The following is a 12332-nucleotide window of genomic DNA, read 5'->3' as shown; positions in this document are numbered from 1 at the left end:
CTAAAGGTAAATGCATGTACATATTTTCCAAACCAAAAATGTGTGTCTGTTTAAAAGCAGCATCAATGAGCCTCCACACCGCTCTCTGGAGACCTTTATACAATACTGTTGTTCTTCCAACCAACATGCCAAGCCAAGTCCTCGGGGTGAAAGGTGCAAGGAAGGTTTAGAACAGAATAGTTTGGCAGAAATATGGAGGGATGGAGAGATGTTCTGTTATGGACCCCTGAGGGAAATGGAGAACTCTTGATGGTGAATGGTGCAAAGTTGAGAATGGGAGATTAATCTCACCATGTGATGCAATGAATCACTGAACATGGAGGTAGTGTGTGGCAAATCTACCCCAACTACCGTAATTGCACAATCCACAACTGGATCATTTGGGAATGTTTATCTTTCTTCTTCCTTTTATTGTTTTTATAATAGTGAGGCACCAAGCCAAACTTCCTTTCTGGGGTCAGACCCTCCCTTGTTTGGCCCTTTGTGCACTCTGGAGATGCACATGGGTGTGTTTGGAGAGCTCTCACTGGTTATGTCATTTTGAGAACAGGATGGGGGAAAGTCTACTTCTTGCACTACACACAGTTTTTCCGTTCTTGGTGTGGGCAGGGTTAGGAAAAGGGTCTTTAGGTATTGCTACAGCTAGCTGAAATCCACCTCCATTTTCTGGAACAACAGAAGGCCTATTCTGAATTGGAACCACTGGGTTCTATTGCCCATGGAATGGGGTAGGATTTAGTGCCCAGGCAACAAGTGCAAACTCCTGTACATGGAAACCCAGCTCCATGGTGTCTCCCTGTGCAGCTGCGCTCAGCAGCAATTTGGGGTGGGGCAAGTCGGGTGACCAGATACCAAGTGTGAAAAATCGGGATGGGGGTGGGAAGTAATAGGCACCTATACAAGAAAAAACCCCAAAAATTGGGATTGTCCTTATAAAATCAGGACATCTGGTCACCCTAGGGGCAAGAGCACTGGTTCTGCTTCTACTGTATGAATCCACTGGATATTGGCCCACATGCAAAGGAAGACAACAAGGCCACAGAGGTTGTTATTCCAGCTCTGTGGGCTGGTGTAGAAGCCACAGAGTGGCTCCTTGGCCACCCCACCATCAGGGGAAAGAACATGCCTGTTGCTTGGGCCCTGAGAAAAGGATTTGCCCCTTTATCATCTAAGAAGGCAGAATGCTGCTGTCTTAGAACTGTTAGCCAGTGACTCAGGCTACAGAGCCATCTGGCCTTGTGTAACGCTGTCCGGTCAGGATTGCCAGCTGTAGCTTTGCCCTTTGGCACTGCAACAGAATGAGCCCTCTGTAGCAGTCCGTTTGTTTGATTAAGGAATACAGTTCCTCTGTGTGGCTCCGGAGATGGAAAGACAAAACTCAAACTGTTAAAAACGGTGAAGTTTTTCAGGCCACAGGAGATTGGAGTTCTCAGACTTCCCCCTTTCAAGTTGTAGTTCGGCATAATTGTTAGTAAATGATCAGCAATCCCTTTAAAAGCAAGTAAGTGGAAGGAACTAGGAAGGGAATGTTTATGTATGTACCACTGCACTGCATACAAAATGAATCGAGTGAAGAAAGTGGTTTAATAGAAAACATAACCTCAGTTAACTTTTAACAGAAGGGGAAGCTTTGGTGAAGCAGTTTCATTGAGGCATGAAATACTGCACATTATTACTGCAATGCCAATCTCCATAGCACTGCTGGAAATGGTAGGGCTAGGAGTAGGATTTGATTTAGCAGCATGCTGTGCCTCTCCCTCAGCTCCTTCCCATAAATATATCAAGGCACAAGCAGAAAACCAGGGAGTGGAGTAGGGATGGGGTCTCTGCAACTGGGCTCATAAAGATTTGGAAAATTAAACATTCTAGTGGCTGTCAATAAAAGACACAACCGCCCGAGGCCTACCGCTAGTTTTGGAGTGAATGCCTATTGAGGCCATTGTGTTTGGCAGCTGCATCTTGCATGTTGTTCCTCCATTGCTCACCTGTGCCTGGCATGGGCACATTGGGTCCCTAAATGGGATCTTCATAGCCCAGAACTCTCCCTGCTCATCCCGACTTGCCCTACCTCTTGTCATCCCCTTCTCCAGTCCCTCTCTTCCCCCATTTGTAAACTGTGGGCAAGCAGCCAAATTCCCAAAGCGCTTCCTGAGTACTGGCCTCCAATTCCAGCTCTGTAATGTCTACTCCTGTCACCTGGCTGCCCCTCAAAGTGATGTCGTTCCACAGTGGCAGAAGGGAAAATAAACCATTAGTTGATGTTAAGCCAGAATGTCTTTTACCGATCTGAGATGGGGCAGGGTTGTTCTGCTGCCTCTAAACAGCAGATGTGAATGTCTTGCTTGTGAAAGGTGAGAGACTGGCAGCCCTGGAAACTGAAGCCCTTGTTTTACTCACAGAACAGGTGCAGTAGGGCAAAGGTGAAGCAAACTCCACTAATGTGCCTCAGACCTGATGAAGGAACCAACTCTATGGAAAAATAAAGTCGTTCAGCTTCAGTGATCCATGACCTCTCTGCTAAAACTGCCAAAAATGATGCCAATTACTGCTGGTGGTTTATGTGATGTGGCTACCTGTCCATTGGGAACTAGACGGAGACCATCAACTCATTGCACACAGGCCACCAAAAAGCGATCCGCTTTCTATAATTTGTGGTCATGAGTTGCAGTACCCCTATGGGATGGATTTAAACTGATCTACTGTAGGAGGTGAAGGGTTCCACATCCCTAACCAGTTCCCTGAATCATCCAGTGTTGCAAACCCTTATTAGTCTTAGATAATATGTAGGTTTTTATGTCCATAGCAACCCTGCCCTCCCCACCACAGTGATCATATTGTCTTACAGAATTACCAACTGTGTACATTACACAAAGGGATACTTAACCTCACTCACTGCCAAAATGCAACCACAGCTGGACTGGGATACGGCGGCCATTACAGATCGCACCAGACACGCTACACGATGGGATGGGAAAAATGCAGGGAAAAGAGACAAACTTTTAGAGGTAAGGAGCAGGGTATGATTACACTACATTGTAAACTAGGGCTCTGACTCAGGGTTGAGCCCCCTGCCCCCACCTCCATCCACACACAAATTGGTCTGACTCAGGTCAGCAAGAACTCAGATTCTAGGTCCCATCCAGGGGGGTGGATCTGAGTCTCAGATCCAAGTCCTGTCATTGTGCTGTGTGGTTGCAGCTCAAGCTGCAAACCAGAGTCAGAAGGTTTGTGTAGTGACATATAGATGCATTATCATGGTTATGAGACCCAGGTCCAGCAATTGTAAACCCAGATTTACAATGCAGTGTTGACGCCCACGGGCAGGCTTGGAAACACTGAGTTCACGAGCGTGGATACCACAGCCCCAGGTTTACAGTGCAGCATATACATCCCCTCTCTGCCCAGTGAAGTGTTGTTAAAGTTGGAAGAAAGTCAGACAGAGAGCACTCAAGGTAGTTGTACTAGGAGAGAGGGGCAAGAAAGGAGAAATCTTCAGGGATATTTCTTGGAAGCCCATTGATGACAGGCAGCACTGGAAACTGCTGAAGAAATCTGCAGCAATGGAGCCCATGGTGCTGCCATTCTTTACTATATGGTCAGTGCCACTCAGCATGGGTCCCTAGGGAAGCTGCTGGGCCTACAGTAGGGTGATGTGTGGGCAAGGAAAGGCAGGGTGAGGCTGAGGAGTAGCTGGGGCTAACGGGATGTATGTAACTATATAAAAAGTGTATACCTGACAGGTGTTTTACCTTCTTAGCTCCTTGGGGCAGGGACCATGTTTACCCTTACATTTATCCTGAGTCTATTGTAACAGGGCACCAATCCTGATCAAGGCTTCTGGATGCTACTGAAATGTAAGTATTAAATTATCATAAGTCCTTAGATAAAGACTCTGTTAACGGCAAACGTTAGCGGAAAGAGTGTAAGAATCCCTGGGAACACACTAGCTTGAGATTTAGGGTCAAATTCTCCTTTCTATTTCACCAGTGCCACTTCCCTGAAGGTAATCTTCATTGTGGGGATGGAGAGGAGTCTGCCTGCAGACTACACTGCCACCCTGATGGATGTGCTGCAATATCAGTGGATGAGCAACACGACAGTGGAAAAAATGCTGGCTCCCCTTGCTACCACAGAGTCGTTTATTTCTGTGATACTTCTGAGACTCAGACTATGAGACTTTTGCCTTTTCCTCCCTCAACACATTTAACTTTTGACCTATGTCAGCTGTCAGATTAGAATGAGTTTAGTCACATCAGTCTGGGCAGGAATTAAAGCCAAGCCCTGGAGGTGAAAGAGCAGAGTCTTAAAGAGATCACCTTAATTGACTGGGCCTCTTAATCCTCCTGTTCTTGTACATTAATCCAAATGCCTCGAGTTCTTCTTTTTAACCTGCTTTTTAAAGCTGAAGGAGTTATACTTTTATACAACAAAGCTGAGCGAAGAAGGCAAATGTGACCTTAGCCCTTCTAAAGAGGGGGCTTTAAGAGCATTTTGAATGCTGGTCTTTATTCCGGTCACTCCCCGGCAGTATAATAGCTGGAAAGTATCAGCCAGATCCTCCTCAACCTGAAACTTGTCAGTGATGTTTTGCAGAATAGAGTTGGTGTTTGACATTCCATTTGCAGTTTCCATTTATGTTCTTAGTGTCCTGATAACCCGGATACTTGAAACAAGCACAAAGAGAGCACAGTTTAGAGCACGCTAAATTTATCATTGAATGAGTCTTGTTGGCTAGGACACCATTTCTCAGAGCACCTTCTCGACACAGTAGCTGTCAGTGTGTACCCCGTCATTGCTAGTCTCAGCAGAGAAGCCAAGTTCTGAATGGGCCATGGAGACTGTATTGTCTCCTAACTTCCAGAGATGCCCCTTTAGTCAATGATATGGTGGTGAGACAACTGGGGAAAATACTGAATTCAACAGCCCATGCCTTGTGTTATGCAGCCCGATGGAAAACTTTGGGCTCCAGCAACTTTAATGAGCAATCGACTAAAAACCAGATAGATTTCCATTGATAATTATTTACAGGCAAACTGTCATCATGCATAATTAAGCAATTGAGTTAGCTCTTCAATAAATAGACCCAGCATCTGATTTCCAATGTAGACATATGCATTTAACTATATTGCAGAGAGGTGTTCTGGTGCCCTAAGTGGACAGTGGGAAAGTTAATCAGCATATCCCAAGGATGAAAATGTTAATAAAAATGCTCATTTAACTCTTCAGGGCACTGATCATGGCTTCGTGAGTATGTGTATATATCTCCTAGCACAATAGGGTATACATACAGAAAGTGGTGTGGCCTAGATGATACAGCACTGCACTGGGATGCAGGAGATCTGGTTCTAGATCCAGCTGTGCCACAGACCTGCTGTGTCGCCTTAGGCAAGTCATATCACTGCTCTGTGCCTCAGTTTCTCTATCTGTAAAATGGGGATAATGATGATGCTGACCCCTCTTAGTAAAGTGCTTTGAGATCTACTGATGAAGAACTAGGCATTATTATTTGTATAGCTCAGGTCCTGACTGGGGTCTCTTGACACTAATTAAATATTCATTTTGCAAAAGAGTGCAAGAAGAATTCTTCTGACCATTATCAGGCAGAGTGAGAAATTCTGCTCTCAGTTACAACAGTGCAACCATATTGACTTCAGCGGAAACTGCACTGATGCAAAATAACTGAGAGCAAAATTGGGTTCAAACACTTCAGGCCAGATTGCTCCCCAACCAGGCTGCTGTGCACTGCTCTGGCCAGACAGCTTCTCCCGTCTCTGTACATGAACACAGCAGTGTTACCTGCACAAAATTCTCTATTACCCGCACACTCTAGGGGAACCCACCTTTACCCAGTTCCTAGAGCTCAGGCATAACCCTGTTAATTTAGGCACCCACCTTTACCCTTCCAAGGGCTCAGGGCATAACTTTACACTCTGTGGATTTGCAGGATCTTTTACCAGTGAAGGAGCCTTGCACAGTAACAATCACCAAAACAGAATGCACACACTAGTCATACAATGCTCACTACTCCCAATAAGGCAGATGAACTTTTCTTGATGGCCAGTCAGGGTCAGGTCATCTGGGGAACTCGAGCTTCTGCACAGTGTCATTAGCAGAGTGAGATCTGGCAGTTCTGATCTTGGGGCTGTGTCCTGGAGTTGGTTCCAAAGAACTTCTGTTTGGACCCCAGTTTATATAGTGAAACGTGAGTCTTCCTTAGCTGTACCTTAACCAACCATTTTACTAAAATATTACTAAAGAATTTTCTAACCAATCCTAACATATTGTAAAACAATCCTTTAACCAATCATATCCCACCACTATAGTTGATTTACAACTAGCAAAGTTAGTTATGCAACAGAAGCAATCAAAGAACCAGACAGACCATACAGATAGACAATAGAGAAGTAGGGCAAAACAATAGATTTCACAATCACAACTGTTGATAAGGGATTTCTTGCCAGACAGAATGCTATCAAACAACATTTTCTTCCACCATCTTAAGATCTGTTTCTTTACCTGATGATGGTGGGTGCTATGAGGACAGGATCGCCTTCTTAACAGCCCAATATTATATTGTTTTAATGTAATTTAGATGGACTGTGAGGATGTAACTTTCTGCTTCTTGGCACATGGCTGCTGGTCTCCTAATATGGCTGCAGAGAAAGGCCTCAGACCTTATGGCAGAGAGAGTGAGAAATGACAGAACAATTAAACAGGATATAAGGCACATAAAGCTCAACCTGCACCGTCTGGCTTGTACCAAGAACTATGCGCATTAAAATTTCATCAAAAGCAGATTTAAGCCCTGAGCTGTAGCTCCAGAAACACTGAGCTTGGTACAGCTCAAACAGTGTGTGTGCAAAGGCAGCTTTAAGTCATATTTGCACTCCCCCAGTATGGAGGCTGATCTGTACCTGTCTGATCTGGTCTCCCTGATAGCTGCTGTGACTTGTGCTGTCTGCCAACAGTCCCGATGGACCTTTGTGACACCTCGAGATTGTCAGGGGCATGGATATCACAGCCATGCCTCTTCTCCCTGGCCACACACTTGTGCCAGCTTCAGGAATCACTGGGGTGATCCTCCTGTGGCCAGCTCAAATAAATTTGTTAGTCGCTAAGGTGCCACAAGTACTCCTTTTCTTTTTAGTGGAGAATCTGTCCCCCTTCAATTATTATAGTCTACAGCTCTAGTAGAAATGTGGGAAGACCAAAGAGTTTTGATACATTTGGTACATACAAATATTTATTCAGCGCCACATGTATGCATTGTACTCTGCAGACAAATAAATTGGCAGGTTTCGGCCATAAGGAACTTCCACTGTAAATAAAATTTGTCTATAAATACAGGCAAGGCATTGTTTTCTGCATGTGATGCTAGAGTGAGATCCATATGAAACATCAGAAAGAATGAGGTTCCAATTAGAGCAGGGCCAATTTATTTTGCCTCGTTCTGAGCCCACTCAAATGTGGGATCAAACATTCAACTCAAATGTTTCCAAGGTCAGATTCTACTGAAGAGAGGCTATGCAAGAAGCAGTAGTGGATTAAAAAAAAAATCCAATGAAGAAAAGTGCAAAAAAAAGTGATAGAGAGTGAGCAGGATTAAAAACAACCATGGCCTCCTTTGACGGAGAGAGAAACTCTAATGTGGGGCGGGAGAGGTGAAATCTTGGTCCTGTTCGTCAATGGGAGTTTTGCTATTAGCTTCAGTGAGGCCAGGATTTCATCCAATGTACCTAATCACATGTATAGGGCACCCACTTGTGGAAGACGAACTTCTGAAGTTGTCCTTCTATTTCACTGTATATCCAGAAAATAATCCCATATATCCATTAGCCCTGGCTTCCGTTTAGCTGGGAAATATTATTTTAAACCGAGTGAATCACACTTGAAAAAACTCACGGTTTCAAATTACCTGGGGAAAAACAGGGTTCATGAACTTGAACTAATTCTGTTCAACTAATCCTGTGAACACGCAATAATTTGAGATTCACAAAACCTCAAATTCCCCAAGTCTTTCCCCTCCCAAGGTTTGGTATCGGGCTAGAAGCCCAGATTTGTCATCAAGTTGAGTCCTGTACAGATAGTGACAATAATGATCCTTTTTCCCCACGTGGCTAGAAATAAAGCTCTGAATCTCAAAAGCTGAAAAATAAGATATTTGGGCAGCAAAAGTGGGAGACGGGAGGGACTGTCCCTTTGAAGTAATCAGCTAACCAAGGCGTTGGATAAGAGAAGGACAACTTGTAATCAGACATCTGAGAGAACTGTCAAAGAAACCTCCAAACACTTGACTGCAGATAAAATAGGAGCAGCAATGAAAGTGAAACAGAGGTAATTAACTTTCCTGCACCTGGAGAATGGAGGGTGCAGAGCAGGGAATGAGAAAAGCAGGAATGTTCTTTTCCTACTATATAGTGAATCGAAGGCAATAATGCCCTTTCCACCTACACTACAGGGGAATATTAAACTGCTGGGTCTTAGTGGGTGAAAGTGTGTATGGGGATGTTCCTTAGCAGCAGAGTAGGGCAAATATTGAATAGGTATTGCCCAGCATTTGTCCAAATAAAACTGAGAATTCACCTTTAGAGTATTCAGTCCTTTTTAGTAGTGTTCGATGAACAGTAATGACATGGTATGGGATAGTGTATGATAATGGTATGAGCAGGGGCTGTTTTTTGTCCATAAGAATGTCAATGGCAAATGAAAGTTTGTGAATGCTTGTGTGAATTCTTCCCAGAGCTTTCACAGAAGAAATGCTTGCACTGCCGTCTTGCCATTTCTTTCACTTCCTTCCGCCTGCTTATAAAAATGTCAGTCACCCAATCAGGGAGCTAAAACAATGCCTCCGTTGAGATTTTTGCCTTCATTAGGACTTTAGGATTGACCCAATGAAATGATGTGCACATAACAGTTGTTGGAATCTATTTTAATAGGGCTCTGGCCTCATTAATACTTAGATTGATTTCTCATACACAGTGAGAACTTCTGTTACGTCAGCAAGATCCTTCTTATACTAAGTCATCTAAGCTTTTATTGCTTCCTATACTCATTCACACATAGAAAATGTAGTGGGCCAAATTCTACCTTCCGTTACGCGTGTGCAATTCTAATGTAGCCAATGGGATTACATGGGTATGAGATCAGAATTTGATCCAACATATGTAGTTAATGTAAATGAAATGTCACAGCAGGGTGAAGCTCCATGTATTTTAGCTGTTCCCCCAATTTCTAATACCTGTATAAATAGTCTAAAGGTCTCTTGTCAACATAGCTCTCAGACTTCTAGCTCTTTGAGAGGTGAACTTACTTTGTTTTATTGCTTGTATGGCATTCCTCAAAGAAGGGGACTTTGACCTTCTTAAATTCCTGCTGGAGATTAAATACCAAAACCAGCAGTCCACAAGGGAGTTAATAGACAGCTTCAGTACACACAGCAGGCCCTCGCAAGGAGGTCAAGTTATTAACACACTGGGAAATGTAGATTGTATCTCCTAATGCAGGATATAACTAGCATTCTAGATCAGCTCCTGACAACGGTGCCCAGAAAGCCGCATTTCAGAGTGGAGCATGCTGGCTATCAGCAGATCTACAGATTTCTGCTTGTTTAGCTGAGCAGACAAACTTTGCTGGTTTTAGAGGTTCTCTTATTAACTTTATTTTATATATTAAATTTATCTTCCGAGGCAAACTATGTCTTCTATACCGTAATCACTGAGTACCATGTGGTTTTATTTTTAATTCAACAGAGAACATTACCTGTGGGCTTAATTATCTGTTCAATATGCAACATTACTATTACCCAAAATTGGGTAATACTAATAAAATCTTTGGTTAATATTCATATTTAAACTAATTAGTTTCAGCCATGTTTTCAACTTGTATGTGTTGACTTTCTGCAGATATTTGGATGATCAGATTTGGTTAGCATTAATAGCTTGCTTTTTTTTTTTTAAACAGACAAGCTTGAAACCATAAATATTCCTGGAAGACAAATGTTAAATTTGTTTTTTTATGGGTTTTTGCACTAGAAGCCTGAATATAAGAGTTATGCTCAACTAGCCAGGCTCAAGAAACAATATCACGTGTCTAGAGTTGGTCAAACATTTTAGAACGTTTTGAATTTGAACAAAAATCAGGACATTTTGATATTTTTTCCATCTTCCCCCTTATTTTTGATCAGCTGTACATCTGTCTCAAATTTTTCTTATTTCAAAAGTTTACATTTTGAAAAAGGAGAGTAGAATTCACAAAGTGTCTTTTCTTTATTCTGAGCCAGCTTTATGTGACTTATGTAACTGATCACAACTAACCCCACCACATTTCTAAGTCTGAGATGCAAGGAAGTGAAATCTATGAAAAATGAACACATTGAAATATATTACTTGTTTTGGCTAGAATTACAATAAACAAAACAACATCCACGCCACAACAGCTGTCCACACATATTTTCTGCTCCAAGGTTTCCAGAAGTCTTGCAAATGAACTTACTCCATTCAAATGGAAATGAAAAAGGCATTAATATTAGCAATGAATGAATCTCAAGAGGATTGGCGTTGGGGTTTGGTTTGGATAAACATAGCTGATATATGCAAAGTGTGCCTGGAGAGCCTGCAAAAACAAGTTTTCTTGGGAGATTTTCTGCATTTCTGGTTGGGCTGAAAATACCATGACAGCAGGCTTTCCCGCAGCACTTCAGCACTCCATGTTCATTTCCTAACCAGAACTCAGAGTCAGAAGTGCAAAGATGCATAAAAATGAAAGAAACCTAATAAAAATACTTTGGCTGGGAGGTGCTATAGAAGTACAGTGATCTCAGAGCATTTTTACAAACAGTAATTCGTAATGAAACCTCACAATACCCCAACGGAGTAGTGGTTGTTAATCCTGTTTTGCAGATGAGGAAACTGAGGCACCAAGCAGTTACGGGCCTGTTTTTTCCCCAAAGCTCTGCACACATTTACATATGAATACCTAGCATAGGGTCACTCTACAGTTCAGCATAGAAAAGGTCAGTCAGTGAGCCCTATAAATAAAATCAAAGAGCAGAGGAAAAGCAAAAGAAATCAGGAGTCCATTGTACCTGACAACTGGTATTTTAAAGTAATATCCCCACCAGTGTAAATTAATTGGATCTATTAAATTCCAATAACTCATTTCAGATAAGATGCTCTTTCCTCATTGAGACTAAGTTTTACATGTAAGAACTTCTGCCTGAAATCTGACCTGGCCTGAGCTGCCATATGAATCCTAAACTGGACTGAATCATAGAATCATAGAATCATAGAATATCAGGGTTGGAAGGGACCCCAGAAGGTCATCTAGTCCAACCCCCTGCTCAAAGCAGGACCAAGTCCCAGTTAAATCATCCCAGCCAGGGCTTTGTCAAGCCTGACCTTAAAAACCTCTAAGGAAGGAGATTCTACCACCTCCCTAGGTAACGCATTCCAGTGTTTCACCACCCTCTTAGTGAAAAAGTTTTTCCTAATATCCAATCTAAACCTCCCCCATTGCAACTTGAGACCATTACTCCTCGTTCTGTCATCTGCTACCATTGAGAACAGTCTAGAGCCATCCTCTTTGAAACCCCCTTTCAGGTAGTTGAAAGCAGCTATCAAATCCCCCCTCATTCTTCTCTTCTGCAGACTAAACAATCCCAGCTCCCTCAGCCTCTCCTCATAAGTCATGTGCTCTAGACCCCTAATCATTTTTGTTGCCCTTCGTTGTACTCTTTCCAATTTATCCACATCCTTCCTGTAGTGTGGGGCCCAAAACTGGACACAGTACTCCAGATGAGGCCTCACCAGTGTCGAATAGAGGGGAACGATCACGTCCCTCGATCTGCTCGCTATGCCCCTACTTATACAACCCAAAATGCCATTGGCCTTCTTGGCAACAAGGGCACACTGCTGACTCATATCCAGTGAGCTGCTAAGGACTCAAGATCAGCTTCAGGCATTCAGTGGACTGTACTTCAGTCAGTTGTACTGAGCTGACTGAATGGGTCCATGCTACTCACCGGGAATGAGTATAAAGTTTGCCCCACTAGGCCACCTTGCATTGATTTGAGTAGGGAGGCTGGACAAAAATAAATACTCCGTCAGCTGGTGAATCTCTGTAGTTTGCTGGGTGCCCCTTACACACTCCACAGTATCCCCCAACCCTGAAATGCCCCCTTTCCCTGCTCTGCAGCTCGTCAGATGCAGATTATTGTCTGGGACTGTAATCTCTGCTCCCTCTGGTCCATGCTCCCCCACATATACTGCTGCTCTGTGAGTAGCTGCACTACTCTGACTGCAGGAGGAGCAGAGCTGGAAGGTTGAAGCAATAAT

The 12332-nt window shown here is 43.2% G+C and overlaps 1 long non-coding RNA gene across 1 annotated transcript; it reads left to right on the top strand.

The window, feature by feature from the left end:
• The first annotated feature begins 2857 nt into the window (after nucleotides 1-2857).
• LOC119851970 lies at nucleotides 2858-5139 on the top strand. The gene is made up of 3 exons (XR_005291479.2): nucleotides 2858-3005; nucleotides 3815-3854; nucleotides 3988-5139. It is a non-coding gene; the product is annotated as an uncharacterized LOC119851970 (long non-coding RNA).
• The last annotated feature ends 7193 nt before the right edge of the window (nucleotides 5140-12332 follow it).

Source organism: Dermochelys coriacea, chromosome 2 (genome assembly GCF_009764565.3).
Source record: "Dermochelys coriacea isolate rDerCor1 chromosome 2, rDerCor1.pri.v4, whole genome shotgun sequence".
In the NCBI taxonomy this organism is placed as follows: Eukaryota; Metazoa; Chordata; order Testudines; family Dermochelyidae; genus Dermochelys; species Dermochelys coriacea.
The sequence above is the reverse complement of the archived record's forward strand: the minus strand, read 5'-3'. Positions and strand labels throughout refer to the sequence as shown.